At 52.1% G+C, this 19,019-nt stretch overlaps 1 protein-coding gene across 3 annotated transcripts in view; it reads right to left on the bottom strand.

Annotated features, from left to right (window-relative positions):
- Positions 1–19,019, bottom strand: part of lpin1a (lipin 1a) — a 164,372-nt gene that overhangs the window by 33,960 nt on the left and 111,393 nt on the right. The window lies entirely within an intron of this gene.

Below are 19,019 nucleotides of genomic sequence, written 5' to 3'. Positions count from 1 at the left end.
CTCAGAAGTTTCCTAATGCAAAACGTTTAAAAAGTGATTCCACTACTTGAGCAAGAGTGGTCATTATGAGCAGTACATCATGGTCAATGTCATGTATAGTATTTTGTGATAAACAAACATCACCAGGTTATGCAAAGATTTTCAACTGGCTCTCCATTCACGTAGTTAATGATCATGGTCAGCATCTTTATAGTTAGAGTGCAGTTGAAAACAGGGATTATATCGGAGATCCACAAATATCAGTGAGATTGAGTCTTTTTGCGAAAGATAAGGTCAGTCAAACAAACAAGTATTTGAAGGAACATTTCATAAAAAGATATACCCAACATTGGAATATTTATCAAAATGTTCCTTTTTTCCATTGAACTCCTATTATCGCCCATGGTATGAGTCAGACGTTAGTTGATGATTGTACAGATTGTTGTAATACAGATCATGAAGGAGTTGGTCAGTTTCAGAGCCGATATTTAATCTCATAGGAGCTTGCAACAGATGTTTATTGCAAGACTTTGCAGCTTTGTGAGATTGTAAAGGCTGGAAACTAATGCAGATTCTAATCAGTGTTTTCTCTACACCGATCATTTTGCGTACAAATAACCAGCTCAAGTTTGCCTCCAACAATGTCTATCGATTGTTCACTTAGTACCACTTCCCATTCAAATTCAATGTGATTTAGGAGAAAATTCCAAGAGAAAATGTTTGGTGCATTCCCTATTGTTCTAAAACAATACAACACATCAAAAAAGTTTATTTTAAAAAGTAAATATCAATATGCAGTATCTTTAATTTCCACAATGGAGTACAGAAAATTAATCAAGCGAAATTAGATCCAGTTAAGGAGTCCTAATTTATAACTTTGTTATTTGTCATGATCCATTTCCCACCACCATCTTGCGGTTCTTGCTAATCTGAAAATATTAAAAATATATCAATATTCACTATCAAAAAAGGAGAAAACCTTTTCAAACTGTTGCTCTAAAGGTAGCTCACTTGCACCATCTGGTGTTCATGGTTTACAAAGCAGCTCAATTTTCTTTTACTCATGACATTTGATTGTAACATCTCAAATACTCATTTTAAAATCATATGCAATTCACATGATGAATGTCAATACAAATCGCAAGCGTTTCTTCTGCAGGTGAAGCTTTATTGAATGAATGACACTTTTCCAGGGTGTAGAGATGCCGGCGTTGGACTGGGGTGAGCACAGTACGAAGTCTTACAACACCAGGTTAAAGTCCAACAGGTTTGTTTCGATGTCACTAGCTTTCGGAGCGCTGCTCCTTCCTCAGGTGAATGAAGAGGTCTGTTCCAGAAACACATATATAGACAAATTCAAAGATGCCACACAATGCTTGGAATGCGAGCATTAGCAGGTGATTAAATCTTTACAGATCCAGAGATGGGGTAACCCCAGGTTAAAGAGGTGTGAATTGTACCAAGCCAGGACAGTTGGTAGGATTTCGCAGGCCAGATGGTGGGGGATGAATGTAATGCGACATGAATCCCAGGTCCCGGTTGAGGCCGCACTCATGTGTGCGGAACTTGGCTATAAGTTTCTGCTCGGCGATTCTGCGTTGTCGCGGGTCCTGAAGGCCGCCTTGGAGAACGCTTACCCGGAGATCAGAGGCTGAATGCCCTTGACTGCTGAAGTGTTCCCCGACTGGAAGGGAACATTCCTGCCTGGTGATTGTTGCGCGATGTCCGTTCATTCGTTGTCGCAGCGTCTGCATGGTCTCGCCAATGTACCACGCTTCGGGACATCCTTTCCTGCAGCGTATGAGGTAGACAACGTTGGCCGAGTCGCACGAGTATGTACCGCGTACCTGGTGGGTGGTGTTCTCACGTGTAATAGTGGTATCCATGTCGATGATCTGGCACGTCTTGCAGAGATTGCCATGACAGGGTTGTGTGGTGTCGTGGTCGCTGTTCTGAAGACTGGGTAGTTTGCTGCAAACAATGGTTCGTTTGAGGTTGCGCGGTTGTTTGAAGGCAAGTAGTGGGGGTGTGGGGATGACCTTGGCAAGATGTTCATCGTCATCAATGACGTGTTGAAGGCTGTGAAGAAGATGACGTAATTTCTCCGCTCCGGGGAAGTACTGGACGACGAAGGGTATTCTGTCGGTTGTGTCCCATGTTTGTCTTCTGAGCAGGTCAGTCCGGTTTTTCGCTGTGGCGCGTTGGAACTGTTGATCGATGAGTCGAGTGCCATATCTCGTTCGTACGAGGGCATCTTTCAACGTCTGTAGATGTCTGTTACGCTCCTCCTCGTCTGAGCAGATCCTGTGTATACGGAGCGCTTGTCCATAGGGGATGGCTTCTTTAATGTGTTTAGGGTGGAAGCTGGAGAAGTGGAGCATTCTCTCACCTCGGTTGGCCATTTTAGTGATGAGGCTTCTGGGACACTAACTGGTGCGCACCACACAGCCGCTCCGGTACAGCCAGTGGAGGTAGGAGCAGCCGAGGGGCCGGATGGTCGGAGGGCAGCCCAGCCCCGGCAAACACCTGCAGCCCAGACGGTCCCGGGTTCCTGGAGTTCCCCCGCCCACCCATAGACCCGATGCAGTCAGGGACCCAGGGGCGTGATAGGGTGACGGCCGGTTTGCAGCACCTGCAGACGCAAGTGTCCAGGAGCAGGAAATGGTGCCGGTCATGAGTGCCACACAGGCCAACACCGCACGGGTGGCGTCCGCGGTGGAGGCAATGGTGGCGACGGTGTCAGGCATAGGACCGAGTTTGCAAGGCTTGGGGCTATCTGTACAGGAGGCCTCCGCGGCCCAGGACAGGGCTGCCATCTCACAGGCAGCCATGAGCCAGGGCCAGCTGAACATCGCAGTGTGGTGGTCAGCGTGGTGTCAGCAGGCCATGGCCCAGTCCCAGCAGGCCATGGCCCAGTCCCAGCAGGCCACGGCCCAGTCCCAGCAGGCCACGGCCCAGTCCCAGCAGGCCACGGCCCAGTCCCAGCAGGCCATCACTGAGAGAATCAGCACCCTTTCCCGGGTGCTGGCCGGCGTTGTACAGAGCCAGACAGGGATGGCGAACTCCCTGAGCTCCATGGCTGCGAATGTCCAGACGCTGGTCGATACCAGCGCGGGCCTCCAGGACTGGCAACGCCAGGTGACGGTGGTGTCCCGGGTGCTGGATCCGCTTGCACCCCCATCCCATAGAGAGCTGGGGCCCGCTCCGGCTCCCCCGCGCCACCTCGGACTCCCCTCCCCCCCACCCCCCCACCTCGGACTCCCCTCCCCCCCCCCCCCCCCACCGTCCCTGGTGCATGTGGTGGGCAGCGGGCAGAAGAGGATGGCACCACACCATCCCAATTGCCCGGGGTGCAGCCTGGCCCATCCAGGCCGGGCCATCCCAGGAAACGGCCGCCAAAGGGGACTCTAGTCACAGGGCAGGAATCACAGGAGTCCACCTCCAGTTCTGCTGTACCGTCTGGGGGAACACCGAGACGTAGTCATAGGGCCCTAAGGCCAGAAAGGTAGACACTGATGAGCGAGTTGGCAACGGTGCAGGGCACAGAATAGTTCAAACAGCTCGGGCACATGTACAGGACGTCTGTTATTAAACATTCCACACCTATGTGAGCTGCCTCTGTACCCTGTCCGTGCATGCGGGGATGGGGCGGGGACTGTGTGCCAGTGTGTGTGCCCCCCCAGTTCTCCCACGCCAACCCGCCCCCAGCCATACGCCAGGGCCATGGGATGCACTGTCTGGGCCGCGTGCAGGATCCACCCAGGTGGAGGGTCTTGATGTGGCCATGAGTCAGACATTGTCGAACAATTTATGGCTCGGAGCCCATCGCACAGCAGGCTGTCATCATCCTCCATGCTTGCACCAGACCCGCTTACACCATCAACCATGTGCCCCCATCCCGTTATGCCACAGATTAAAGTATCATGGAGGGGTGGTATGCATGCGGGTGGTGGGGGAGGCGAGGGTGGACGGTGGTGGTGGTGGTGAGGGTGGTGGGTGGTGACGGAGGTGCCGAACTCTGCTGTCTGTGCTCATGCCCATCACTACTGACCCCCACCGTGGTCGCTGAAACGTGCAGCTACCAGCGACACCCATGCTTGTCGGCCCAGCCGGTGGTGCTGGGCAGCCTCCTGTTGCCGTCCGTCCCCCATGCATTGGCTCCCCCCTCGCCATTCCCCTCATCTGGAGAAGAGTTCCCCTCATCCTGACCGTCCGCCTCCTCCTCCTCCAGCACATCGCCCCTCTGCTGGGCAATGTTGTGCAGGACACAGCAGACAGCGACGATGCAGCCAACCCTCTCCGATGGGCACTAGAGGCCCCCCACCCCGAGCGGTCCAGGCACCTGAGGCGCATCTTTAGCAGCCCAAAGCATCTCTCGACCACATTCCTGGTCGCTGCATGGACATCATTGTAGTGGTTCTCCGCGTCGGGCCTTGGCCTCCGTATAGCCGTTTTCAGCCACGACCGCAACGGATAACCCCTGTCACACAGCAACCAGCCCCACAGGCGGGGGGGGGGGGGGGGGGGGGGGGGGGGGGGGCCTCGAACATGGCGGGGATGAACGATTGGGACAGTATAAAGGAGTCATGCACACTGCCAGGGTACCTGGCGCAGACGTGCAGGATCTTCATCCTGTGGTCACAGACCACCTGCATGTTCATTGAGTACAATGAGTACCCTCTGTGCGGGCATCCTGGTGGGCGCAGTCCACAGGGAACTGTATGTACCTGTCTGCGATGTCGTACAGGGCGTCGGTGACGGTCCGTATGCACCTGTGCACCGATGGCTGGGAGATGCCGGACAGGTCCCCACTTAGCGACTGGAACAACCCCTTCGTGAAGAGGTTGAGGGCGACCGTCACCTTGACGGCCACCGGGAGGGCATGTCCACCCCCGGTGTCAGGTGTGCCATCAGGTGGCAGATGTGGGCGACGGTTGCCCGGTTCATCCGGAGTCTCCTCCTGCACGCCCTGTCCGGGAGGTCCTCGAAGGGCATGCGGGGCCGGTACACACATTGTTGCATCGGACACCTCCGTGGCCATGGCACACCCTCCTCCTCCTCGTTATCCTCGTGCTGTGGATCCCGCACAAAGTGGTGCTCTTCCTGTGTCTCTCGGGCGTGTGGCCCTGCCGCCTGGGCGGCCTGCATGTGCCCCACTGCAGCCCGCTGCTCTACTGCAGGCTCCGCCACCTCCCTGTCACACCCGTGCTCCAGCTCCCACTGGGCCTCATGCAGGGCAGCAGCCCCCACCACGGCGGTCAACAATGCTGGGAGATGGCTAAACATTGTACAATCTGTAGCGGGTGGGAGTAGACAGGGTTTCAGCATTGGTATACACCCCTCCATAACCAGGTGCCATGGGCTGCATGGCCAGCCCGATTGCCAGACGCGCCCCACCCCTGCCCCCTCGGTGCCACTTGTCGGCGGTCCCCCCTGCCAGGGCCACCGTCTGGTGGCACTTACCTCACCAGGGGGCTGCCATGTATGCCGCCCTGGACCTACCCGCTGGTGGGTGCCGCCTGTTTGGTGGGCGGGGGGGGGGGGGTCTGGCACACGTCAGGACAGCCGGGCCGCCTGCGCGACAGCGAACGGGTTGGGTGGACAGCCGTGTGTCCACCATCATGGGGTCTGGCCGTTGGATCCGCCCTGCCATGGCGGGTTGTGGCCCCCCGCAGCCATTGTCACCCCCAACCCCGGATGTGATGTGTGGGACCACCCCGCCCCCACCCCGGCAGCCTCCCCCACTCCGCCCACAGACACGACCGTGCCGCTCCCTGACTCCCCACCCCCAACGTCGTCAACCATCCCCCACTCCCCCTGCCCCACCCCCACCCCCGGGGGCCAATCCACGCCATCACCCACCTCCTCCCACAGGGTCAGCCAGCATGACAGGTTGACGCTGTTTTATAGCATGTTAGAACGGCGCCGGCGTGACTTCGGCCCATCCGGCCCGGAGAATCCCTGCTCCAGCGGAGAATCGCCGCTACGGCCGTTTTCGGCAATACTCCGTGCGGCCGGGCGCCCATTTTGGCACGCATTGAAGAATGGCGTCGAAGCGACGTCGGACGATTCGCACGGCGCCACGGCGATTCTCCGCCCCGGCGGGAGGTCGGAGAATCCCGCCCACAGTTTTTTTGTGATATTAAAGTACTGTCCAGTCCTCGTAGTTTATGCACAGCAAACTACTCTTCAATCATATTGATCTACGCAGTCTATTTGCAGAAACTGGACTTGTGCCAGTATTGATCATAAGTAAATTCAACAGGAAAAATGGCCACTTTAATTTGTTTTGATGCTCAAGAGATTCAGGCTTCAGCCAGGTGGGAATGATGCAAGTCCATTAACTGACACTGAATACATTTTGGCTAAGGTGAGCGTGAGGTCAGGTGTAATGCCTGGATCTGGTAGGTCTCTCTTGTGGGGACCATGAATTGGATTCAATTTGAATTGGCTTTTGCAACAGGCAAGGAGCTGGATTAGAGGCCTGCCCCTGTCCATACTCTGAGCTCTGGCTCTGTAATTCTGATAAAGGAATTTAAAAAAGGGAAAAAAAGATCAGGGGCGAAATTCTCCGGAAACGGCGCGATGTCTGCCGACTGGCGCCCAAAACGGCGCCAATCAGACGGGCATCGCGCCGCCCCAAAGGTGCGGAATGCTCCGCATCTTTGGGGGCCGAGCCCCAACATTGAGGGGCTAGGCCAACGCCGGAGGAATTTCCGCCCCGCCAGCTGGCGGAAACGGCCTTTGTTGCCCCGCCAGCTGGCGTGGAAATGACATCTCCGGGCGGCGCATGCGCGGGAGCGTCAGCAGCCACTGACAGTTTCCCACGCATGCGCAGTGGAGGGAGTCTCTTCCACCTCCGCCATGGTGGAGACCGTGGCGGAGGCGGAAGGGAAAGGGTGCCCCCACGGCACAGGCCCGCCCGCGAATCGGTGGGCCCCGATCGCGGGCCAGGCCACCGTGGGGGCAGCCCCTGGGGTCAGATCGCCCCGCGCCCCCCCTCCCCCCCAGGACCCCGGAGATCGCCCACGCCGCCTTGACCCGCCGGTAAGGTAGGTGATTTAATTTACGCCGGCAGGATAGGCAATTTATCGGCGGGACTTCGGCCCATCCAGGCCGGAGAATCGAGCGGGGGGGCCCGCCAACCGGCGCGGCGCGATTCCCGCCCCCGCCGAATATCCGGTGCCGGAGACTTCGGCAACCAGCGGGGGCGGGATTCACGCCAGCCCCCGGCGATTCTCCGACCCGGCGGGGGGTCGGAGTATCCCGCCCAAGATTGGGCTCGAATACAATCCAGGGGCGTCATTCTCCGCCGGCGGGAGTCTCCGTTTTGCCGGCGCCCGGGGGTTTCCCGACGGCGAGGGGCTGCCCCACAATGGGAAACCCCATTGACCGGCCGGTGTTACGGAGACTCCCGCCGGCCAGTCGGGGCAGAAATGTGGCGGGGCGGGTAGGAGAATTTCGCCCCAAATTCTTGAAACATTAAGGCATCTGAATAATGTAGTCAGAAAATGTGATTTGTTTGGATTTTTGACTCAATGGCCAGCCCCAAATATTGTTCTGTTTAATGTGACAGGACTTATAATGTACTGGGATGAAGCTGGATAATCCCAGAAAACCTATAATTAACAATCAACAGTTTCCGGTCTCACCGAATTCTCCGACATTTTGCATGGCTCATCCGTCCTGCTAAGGAACCCACCGCAAGGGCACGTCTTCCGTGGGACGTGGCCGGTAAATGACGGGAGACCCTGCTCCCAGGATCTACTCGGCTCGCCACACCTCGCGGGATCTAACGCGATCTCATGAGACGTCACGATGTGAATCCTGCCCATTGTGGGCGGGATCACTTTTTGGCAAATCTGCATATTAGACCATAAGACCACAAGACATAAGAGCAGAATTAGGCCACTCGGTCCATCGAGTCTGCTCCCCCATTCAATTATGGCTGTTATTTTTCTCATCTCCATTCTCCTGCCCTCTCCCCATAACCCCTGATCCCCTTATTGATCAAATACCAATCTATCTCTGTCTTAAAGACACTCAGGGATTTGGCCTCCACTGCCTTCTGCGGCAAAGAGTGTTCCACAGATTCACCATCCTCTGGCTGAAAAAAATACTCGTCATCTCTGTTTTAAAGGATCGCCCCTTTAGTCTGAGATGGTGTCCTCTGCTTTTAGTTTTTCCCACAAGTGGAAACATCCTCTCCATGTGCACTCTATCCAGGCCACGCAGTATCCTGTAAGTTTCAATAAGATTCCCCCTCATCCTTCTAAACTCCGAGTACAGACCCAGAGTCCTCAACCGTTCCTCATACCACAAGCTCATTCCAGGGATCATTCTTGTGAACCTCCTCTGGACCCTTTCCAAGGCCAGCACATCCTTCCTTAGATATGGGGCCCAAAATTGCTCACAATACTCCAAATGGGGTCTGACAAGAGCGCTATGTCGCCCAGAAGTACATTCCTGGTCTTGTATTCTAGCCCTCTTGACATGAATACTAACATTGCATTTGCCTACCTAACTTCCAACTGAACCTGCGCGTTAACCTTAAGAGAATCGTGAACAAGAACTCCCAAGTCCCTTTGTGCTTCTGATTTCCGAAGCATCTCCCCATTTAGAAAATAGTCTATGTCTCCATTTCTCCTTCCAAAGTGCATAACGTCACACTTTTCCACATTGTATTCCATCTGCCACTTCATTGCCCACTCTCCTAGCTGTCCAAGTCCTTCTGCAGCCCCCTTGCTTCCTCAATACTACCTGTCCCCCTACAGATCTTTGTATCATCTGCAAACTTAGCAACAGTACCTTCAGTTCCTTCCTCCAGATCATTAATGTATATTGTGAAAAGTTGTGGTCCCAGCACAGACCCCTGAGACACACCACTAGTCACCGGCTGCCATCCTGAAAAGATCCCTTTATCCCCACTCTCTGCCTTCTGCCAGTCAGCCAATCCTCTATCCATGCCAGGATCTTACCCTTAACACCATGGGCTCTTAACTTATTTAACAGTCTCCTAGAGCGAGGCAGCTAGTCTCACTCCAATATGCAGTTCCCAGAGGTAACCAAGGCATTGGAATCTGTTCCCTTCGCCTTGGAGACCTCTAGCAAGCGCCATTCAGTGCTAGTCTCCCAATGCACTCATGGGGTCTCCCAGGGGACTGGAGGCCTCCAGGCCTCTGGGCAGGCTGGTACCCTGGCACTGCTGGTGCCATCCAGGCATGCTGGCACTGCCTGGGTGCCAAGCTGGCATTATTTTACACGGTGGTGGTCGGGCAAGGGGTGCCGGGGACCCCCTTACAGTGAGGAGTGGGAGTTTTGGAGGAGCATCCGGGCTCGAGAGATCAGGATGCTATTGCAGCTAGCAAGACTCCTCATGCAGGAAACAAGACTAAATGCAGTTTTGGCCACGCATTCCCCAGATAGGCTCCAAATCTAACCGGAGTCACTGGGAGTGCCGGGAAACACACGGCTAAAAGCACTCGCTATGGGACATAGTTTCTATTGATCACGCCAGAGGCTGTTGAGGGGCCAGACTCCAGAAGAAGGCTGTTCTTTTTTTTTTTAATTTAGAGTACATAATTTTTTTTTTTTTTCCCCCCAATTAAGGGGCAATTTAGGGTGGCCAATCCACCTAACCTGCACATCTTTGGGTTATGGGGGTGAAACCCATGCAGACATGGGGAGAATGTGCAAACTCCACACAGGCAATGACCCAGTGCCGGGATTCGAACCCGGGTCCTCAGCGCCACAGTCCCAGTGCTATCCACTGCGCCACATGCCACCCTAAGAAGGCTGTTCTTGACTTCCGGGTGCGGCGATGACCAGCTGAGTCGCACGTTTCGGCAGCTCCCTGTGAAACGGACTTTTGGGCTCTTGATAGGAGCCCCAACGGCAATTTTAACGGCTAAAAACACCGTGCGGTAAACCAGGAGGGTGTTCCCCCTGGACACGGATGGAAAAAGGAGAGGAAAGTGGCCGGATTGCAGCGGATCCTTTGGAACAACGGCAAGGAAGGCAAGCAAAAACCAAGATGGCGTCGGAAGGTGGCAGTTTCATATGGGGCCCTGAACAACAAGAGTTCTTGAAATGCTGCGTGGAGGAGATAAAAAAGGAAATGAAGAAAGAGTTGTTGGCCCCGATACTACAGGCGATTGAAGGGCTGAAAGAGGAACAAAAGACCCAGGAGCAGGAGCTTCGGGTCGTGAAGGCGAAAGCAGCCGAGAATGAGAACGATATAGAGGGCCTGGTGGTGAAGTCGGAGATACAGGAGGCACACCAGAAACGATGTGTGGAGAGGTTAGAGGCACTGGAAAACAACGCAAGGAGGAACAACCTGAGGATTCTTGGCCTTCCTGAAGGTGTGGAGGGGGCGGACGTCGGGGCATATGTGAGCACGATGCTGCACTCGTTAATGGGAGCGGAGGCCCCGACGGGTCCGTTGGAGGTGGAGGGAGCGTACCGAGTTATGGTGCGAGGATCGAGAGCAGGAGAAACTCCCAGAGCCATAGTGGTGAGATTCCTCCGTTTTAAGGATAGAGAAATGGTCCTTAGATGGGCGAAGAAAACTCGGTGCAGTAAATGGGAGAACGCGGTGATCCGCGTTTATCAAGACTGGAGTGCGGAGGTGGCGAGAAGGAGGGCGAGCTTTAATCGGGCCAAGGCGGTACTTCACAAAAGGAAGATAAAATTTGGAATGCTGCAACCGGCAAGACTGTGGGTCACATATCAAGGGAGGCACCACTACTTTGAGACGGCGGATGAAGCGTGGACTTTTATTGTAGAAGAAAAACTGGAATGAGTGGATTATGAAAAAGAACGTTTGGACAAAGTGGTGGGGCGAATGGGGGGGGGCGAAGAGGGGTTTTATGTTCTAATCCTGCGGTATGGTAACTTTTCTTTCTCCCACAGGTGGTGTTGGGGGGAGGTGGGGAGGGAGAGGAGATGGGGCGTTGGCCATGGGAGGCGGGGCCGAGGGAGAGGCGCGGGCTTGGTTCCCGCGCTATGATAATTATGGCGGGAATAGAGAAGCAGGAAGGAGGGGGCGTCGCACGGTGCGAGCCGAGGTCACGGGGGGAAGCCGAGGTCAGCCAGAGTTTGCTGACTTCTGGGAGCAACATGGGGGGAGTAATTACGCTAGCGGGGGGTCTAGCGGGGGGGGTGGGAGGGGGGAATTACTGGGTTGCTGCTGCTGGGGAAAGGGGGGAGTGGGTACGGGAGAGGAGGGGCGGGGGGGCACCGCCTGGTGGAGATACAGCTGCGTGGGAACTGGGTGAGAAGCTGGAAAAAGATGATGGCTAACCGGCAAGGGGGGGGGGGTGGGAAGCCCCCGAACTCGGCTGATCACGTGGAACGTGAGAGGGCTCAACGGGCCGATAAAGAGGGCACGAGTACTCGCACACCTTAAGAAACTTAAAGCAGATGTGGTTATGTTACAGGAAACGCATCTGAAACTGATAGACCAGGTTAGGCTGCGCAAAGGATGGGTGGGGCAGGTGTTCCATTCGGGGCTGGATGCGAAAAACAGGGGGGTGGCTATATTAGTGGGGAAGCGGGTAATGTTCGAGGCAAAGACTATAGTGGCGGATAACGGGGGCAGATACGTGATGGTGAGTGGCAAATTACAGGGAGAGATGGTGGTTTTGGTAAACGTGTATGCCCCGAACTGGGATGATGCCAACTTCATGAGGCGAATGCTAGGACGCATCCCGGACCTAGAGACGGGAAAGCTGATAATGGGAGGAGACTTTAACACGGTGTTGGAACCAAGGCTGGATAGGTCGAAGTCCAGGACTGGTAGGAGGCCGGCAGCAGCCAAGGTGCTTAAGGATTTTATGGGGCAGATGGGAGGTGTGGACCCGTGGAGATTCAGTAGACCTAGGAGTAAGGAGTTCTCGTTTTTCTCCTATGTCCAGAAAGTCTATTCGCACATAGACTTTTTTGTGTTGGGTAGGGCATTGATCCCGAAGGTGAGGGGAACGGAATATACGGCTATAGCCATTTCGGATCATGCCCCACACTGGGTAGACTTGGAGATAGGGGAGGAAACAGGAGGGCGCCCACCCTGGAGAATGGACATGGGACTAATGGCGGATGAGGGGGTGTGCCTAAGGGTGAGGGGATGTATTGAAAAGTTCTTGGAACTCAATGACAATGGGGAGGTTCAGGTGGGAGTGGTCTGGGAGGCGTTGAAGGCGGTGGTTAGGGGGGAGCTGATATCAATAAGGGCACATAAAGGGAAGCAGGAGAGTAAGGAACGGGAGCGGTTGCTGCAAGAACTTTTGAGGGTGGACAGACAATATGCGGAAGCACCGGAGGAGGGACTGTACAGGGAAAGGCAAAGGCTGCATGTGGAATTTGACTTGCTGACTACAGGCACTGCAGAGGCACAATGGAGGAAGGCGCAGGGTGTACAGTATGAATATGGGGAGAAGGCGAGCAGATTGCTGGCACACCAATTGAGGAAAAGGGGAGCAGCGAGGGAAATAGGGGGAGTGAGGGATGAGGAAGGAGAGATGGAGCGGGGGGCAGAGAGAGTGAATGAAGTGTTCAAGACATTTTATAAAAAATTGTATGAAGCTCAACCCCCGGATGGGAGGGAGAGAATGATGGATTTTTTGGATCGGCTGGAAATTCCCAAGGTGGAAGAGCAGGAAAGCGTGGGACTGGGAGCACAGATCACGGTAGAAGAAGTGGTGAAAGGAATTAGGAACATGCAGACGGGAAAGGCCCCGGGACCGGACGGATTCCCAGTTGAATTTTACAGAAAATATTTGGACTTGCTCGCCCCGGTACTGACGAGGACCTTTAACGAGGCAAAGGAAAGGGGACAACTGCCCCCGACTATGTCTGAAGCAATGATATCGCTTCTCTTAAAGAAGGAAAAGGATCCGCTACAATGCGGGTCCTACAGACCAATTTCCCTCCTAAATGTGGATGCCAAGGTCCTGGCCAAGGTAATGGCAATGAGAAGAGAGGAATGTGTCCCGGGGGTGGTTCACGAGGACCAAACTGGGTTTGTGAAGGGGAGACAGCTGAACACGAATATACGGAGGCTGTTAGGGGTAATGATGATGGCCCCACCAGAGGGTGAAACGGAGATAGTAGTGGCGATGGATGCCGAGAAAGCATTTGATAGAGTGGAATGGGATTATCTGTGGGAGGTGTTGAGGAGATTTGGTTTTGGAGAGGGGTATGTTAGATGGGTGCAGCTGTTGTATAGGGCCCCAGTGGCGAGTGTGGTCACGAATGGACGGGGATCGGCATATTTTCGGCTCCATAGAGGGACAAGGCAGGGATGTCCTCTGTCCCCATTACTGTTTGCACTGGCGATTGAGCCCCTGGCGATAGCGCTGAAAGGTTCCAAGAGATGGAGGGGAATACTTAGGGGAGGAGAAGAACACCGGGTATCTTTATATGCGGATGATCTGCTACTATATGTGGCGGATCCGGCGGAGGGGATGCCAGAAATAATGCGGATACTTGGGGAGTTTGGGGATTTTTCAGGGTATAAATTGAACATGGGGAAGAGTGAGCTGTTTGTGGTACATCCAGGGGAGCAGAGTAGAGAAATAGAAGACCTACCGTTGAGGAAGGTAACAAGAGACTTTCGTTACCTGGGGATCCAGATAGCTAAGAATTGGGGCACATTGCACAGGCTAAATTTAACGCGGTTGGTGGAACAGATGGAGGAAGATTTCAAGAGATGGGATATGGTAGCACTGTCAATGGCAGGGAGGGTGCAGGCGGTTAAGATGGTGGTCCTCCCGAGATTCCTTTTTGTGTTTCAGTGCCTCCCGGTGGTGATCACGAAGGCTTTTTTTAAAAGGATAGAAAAGAGCATCATGGGTTTTGTTTGGGCCGGGAAGACTCCGAGAGTGAGGAAGGGATTCTTACAGCGTAGTAGGGATAGGGGGGGGCTGGCACTACCGAGCCTAAGTGAGTATTATTGGGCCGCTAATATTTCAATGGTGAGTAAGTGGATGGGAGAGGAGGAGGGAGCGGCGTGGAAGAGATTAGAGAGGGCGTCCTGTAGGGGGACCAGCCTGCAGGCTATGGTGACAGCCCCATTACCGTTCTCACCGAGGAACTACACCACGAGCCCGGTGGTGGTAGCTACACTGAAGATTTGGGGACAGTGGAGACAACATAGGGGAAAGACCGGAGCATTGGGGGGGTCCCCGATAAGAAACAACCATAGGTTTGCCCCGGGGAAAATGGATGGGGGATATGGAATGTGGCAAAGAGCAGGAATAACGCAACTGAAAGATCTATTTGTGGATGGGAAGTTCGCAAGTCTGGGAGCGCTGACCGAGAAATATGGGTTGCCCCAAGGGAATGCATTCAGGTACATGCAATTGAGGGCTTTTGCGAGGCAACAGGTGAGGGAATTCCCGCAGCTCCCGACACAAGAGGTGCAGGACAGAGTCATCTCAAAGAAATGGGTGGGGGATGGTAAGGTGTCGGATATATATAGGGAAATGAGGGACGAAGGGGAGACTATGGTGGACGAACTAAAAGGGAAATGGGAAGAAGAGCTAGGGGAGGAGATCGAGGAGGGGCTGTGGGCAGATGCCCTAAACAGGGTAAACTCGTCGTCCTCGTGCGCCAGGCTAAGCCTGATTCAGTTTAAGGTATTACACAGGGCACATATGACTGGAACACGGCTCAGTAAATTTTTTGGGGTGGAGGATAGGTGTGCGAGATGCTCGAGAAGCCCAGCGAATCATACCCATATGTTTTGGTCATGCCCGGCACTACAGAGGTTTTGGGTGGGGGTGACAAAGGCGCTTTCAAAAGTAGTAGGAGTCCGGGTCGAACCAAGCTGGGGGTTGGCTATATTTGGGGTTGCACAAGAGCCGGGAGTGCAGGAGGCGAGAGAGGCCGATGTTTTGGCCTTTGCGTCCCTAGTAGCCCGGCGCAGGATATTGCTAATGTGGAAAGAAGCCAAGCCCCCGGGGGTGGAGACCTGGATAAATGATATGGCGGGGTTCATAAAGCTAGAGCGGATTAAGTTTGTCCTAAGGGGGTCGGCTCAAGGGTTCACCAGGCGGTGGCAACCGTTCGTCGAATATCTTGCGGAAAGATAGATGGGGGAAAAAAGAAGGCAGCAGCAGCAGCCCAGGACATTGGGGGGGGGGGGGGGGGGGGTATAGCTTGTGACAAGGCAGTTGCCAATTAGGGCTAGTTTTCATTTTTGTTATTTAATATTTATTTATTTGTTGTTTTTTGTTTATATAAAAAAGGTCATTATTATCTGTATTGTTATAATGTTGTGTAAAGGATGCACAATGTACTGTGTTGGTTGACCAAAAATTTTCAATAAAATATTTATTAAAAAAAAAAGAAGGCTGTTCTTAAGAAAGGTCGCTGATCTGGAGTGTTAACTGTGTTTCTCTCTCCACAGTTGTTGCCTAACCTGCTGAGTATTTCCAGCATTTCGTGTTTCTATTACAGAAGGTGGGCGATGTACACAACCGAATACCTGCTCCATTTGAAAATCTGCACATAATGTCAAGGATTATCAACTTTGGTATCAAGCTTTGAGCAGATTTTGGAGCCTGTTCTTTCCACATGGTGCAGGTGGTCATCTCCATCAGCGTTGTGTGGAACCCAATATAATGAATGTGGCTGATGGCATATGTCACAGCTTCCATCACTGGCATAACTGCGCTCAGACTGCTGCCATCATGGCTGCGGATACCATCTTCTAAGAGGCTCCCAGTGCATCAGAGCAGTACATCAGTCTGCTCTCCAACAGATGAGCAGGACTTCTGCAGCACCATTCCAGGGGATCGACAGTGGTTACACAGAACATAAACCTGTTATCCTCTCTCAGGATGACAGCATCCCTGTTCCCAACTCTAACCCTTAATAGGTTCCCTTGCTATCACCTGTCAGCCAGCCAGCCCAGACTTTTCAAAAATTAGTTAATGGAATATGGGCATCGCTAATTGGCCCAGCATTTACTGCCCATCCCCAAGGGCATCTAAGAGTCAACCACATTGCTGAGGGTCTGAAATCACACATAGGCCAGACCAGGTAAGACTGAGGTGGGACAGTCTGAAGCGGAGCCCTGTGGGTCCAGAGCTGTTAGAGGTCATCTGCCAAGGCCATCTGCAATCTTCCCAATTGAACATCAGCCCTTCCACCATCCATGCTTCAGTCACCGTGTTGGCCATTCAGCCCCTCAAACCTGTCCTATCATTTAAAGAGATCATGGCTGATTTGTGACCGAACTCCATATACCTGCCTTTGACCCACAACCCTTAATCTCTATGCTTCACAAAAATCTATCTCTCTCAGATTTAAAATTAACAACTGATCTAGTTTCAACTGCTGTTTGTGGGCGAGAGTTCCAAACCTCTACCACCCTTGCTTGAAGAAATGATTCCCAATATCTCTCCTGAATGGGATGGCCCTAATTTTTTAGACTCTGCCCTCTAGTTTCTTCAACCAGTGGAAATAGTTTATCTACTTTTCCTGTTAATATCTTGAAGACTTTGATTAAATTCTAGGAAAAATCAAGCCTAATTTGTGTAATCGCTCTTCGTAACTTATACCCTGTAAGTCCTGGTATCATTTTTGTAAACCTACGTTGCACTCCCCCCAAGGCCAATATATCCTTCTGAAGGTGTGGTTTCCAGAACTGCTCAAAGCACTCCAAATTGGATCTAACCAGGGTTTTGAATAGATGCAGCATAGCCCCTGTGTCTTTATACTCCAATCCTCTAGATATAAAGGCTAGCATTCCATTAGGCTTTTTTCATTATTTTCTGCACTTGTTTGTGGCATTGTAAAGATCTATGCACCTGAACCCCCACATCTTCCCATTTAGAAACTACTCTGCTCTATCTTTTTTTGGTCCAAAACTGATAACCACACACTTGCTTATGTTGAATTCTATCTGCCACAATTTTGCCCATTCACCTAGTCTGTCAATATCTCCTTGCTATTTTAAGCTATCATCTAGATTGTCTACAGTGCCGCCTAACTTTGTATCATTAGCAAATTTGGATATATGACTTTCTATGCCATCGTCCAAGTTGTTAATGAATAATGTGAATATTGAGGCCCCTGTGGTACACCACTAGTCACATCCTGCAAAATTACTCTTTATCCCCACTCTGTCGCCTGCCACTCAACGAATTTCCTAATCATGTCAATAATTTGCCCTCAACTCCATGTGCTTTCATCTTACTTAACAGTCTCTTATGTTGGACTTTATCAAACGCCTTCTGGAAGTCCAAATAAATAGCATCCATAGACATTCCCCTGTCCACTACCTTAGTAACCTCTTCAAAAAATTCAATGAGATTTTTCAGGCTTGACCTTCCCTTCACAATTCCACGCTGGCTCTCTTTTGAGGTGTTCAGTTACCCTATTCCTGATTACAGACTCCAGCAATTTCCCCACCACAGATGTTAGACTAACCGTCTATAATTCCCTAGTTTTCCCCTTTCACCCTTCTTAAAACATGGAGTGACATGTGCAGTCCAGTGGGATGACTCCTGAATCGAGGGAACAGGTGTGATGATGTGAGAATTTCAGATGTATTATATTATAGGTATTGAGAGTGTGTTTGACTGCTGCAGTCATGTTTTAAAGGCAATTACATTTTGGGAGCCAGGGGTGCAATTCAAGTATTGTAAAAAGCTCTTGAGTTAATGGAATTTTGTTCTGATCATCCTGCAGCCATGTCCCAAACAGGTGTCCAAAGCATAACAATAGCACAGTATGATCCCACCTTATCACAATTTCATACAGCCTTGAAAAAGTGAAGAGTTTGTACTTAATATTAGTTTTACTCTAATAATTTACACAAATATATGTAGCACCAGACTTTGCAGCCTTGAATTTCACCTATCATTATGAAGTCAATGAGGCTAACAATGCTCAGCAACTGTTGTCAAGCAGCACAAGTTAGAGGAGTCCGGAATTAACACCAGGTCTCTGCTCAAAATCCACTGTTCTGCACACATGGCGATGCTGGACAGAACTTCTGCTCAGTTAAACATGGACCCTGATATCAGAGGGGCAGGGCGAATGGAAAGGAAATGCCTAGAATTCCCTTGCCCTGGCATCTCTGCTGCTAACCCTACTCTGAACCTAAATATTCAGCAACAGCTGAACAATCATCCAGGCCTCAGATTATACCTTCTATCTACTCCTGCCTCAGACATCTGCTTCCCTTACCACTTACACCATCGGCATCCCCCTTACTCTACGCCCACTCATTCTTAATGTCCCTATTGTCACTTAAAACACCTTTTCCTTTAGGCCACTCTGTGTCACCTGCTATGTCATTAGGCAAGGAGGGAATACCAATGCTTAGTATGAATAGCATTAGCGGCTGGGATGGAAATGTCCACTTACCTCACACAAGGAGGATTCAGATGCAATTCTGGAAGGACAGGGACTCAACCAATCGGGAGACAAAGGTTCAAGGGACGTGTAGAACAAATAATAGGTTGGAATGTACTGCAAGACAGCAACTTGGGAAGAATTTCACACACAGAAGGGAACAATTTCATACTCAGAAGAGTTAAAACTGGCTGGTTTTTCAGCCTCCGCCAATGACAAAATGAATTCTCTTCTTAGACTCCGTCATCTGAATCAGTATGCATTGCAAATGGATTGGAAGGGTATCGAACAAAGAAAAGTACAGCATAGGAACAGGCCCTTCTGCCCTCCAAGCCTGTGCCGACCATATTAAAATTGTCTACACTTCCGGGGTCCATATCCTTCTATTCCCATTCTATTCATGTATTTGTCAAGATGCCCCTTAAACGTCTCAATTATCCCTGCGTCCACCACCTCTCCAGCAGCGAGTTCCAGACACCCACTACCCTCTGTGAAAAAAACTTGCCTCGTACATCTCCTCTAAACTTGCCCCTCGCACCTTAAACCTATGCCCCCTAGTAATTGACCTCTCTACCCTGGGAAAAAGTCTCTGACTATCCACCCTGTCTATGCACCCGCCCGGGTGCTTTCGACCAGAAGTGAGAGCCCCTCAGGGCTCGCTTCCTGCACATTACAAT

Source organism: Scyliorhinus torazame, chromosome 4 (assembly GCF_047496885.1).
Source record: "Scyliorhinus torazame isolate Kashiwa2021f chromosome 4, sScyTor2.1, whole genome shotgun sequence".
NCBI classification, from domain to species: Eukaryota; Metazoa; Chordata; class Chondrichthyes; order Carcharhiniformes; family Scyliorhinidae; genus Scyliorhinus; species Scyliorhinus torazame.
The sequence above is the reverse complement of the archived record's forward strand: the minus strand, read 5'-3'. Positions and strand labels throughout refer to the sequence as shown.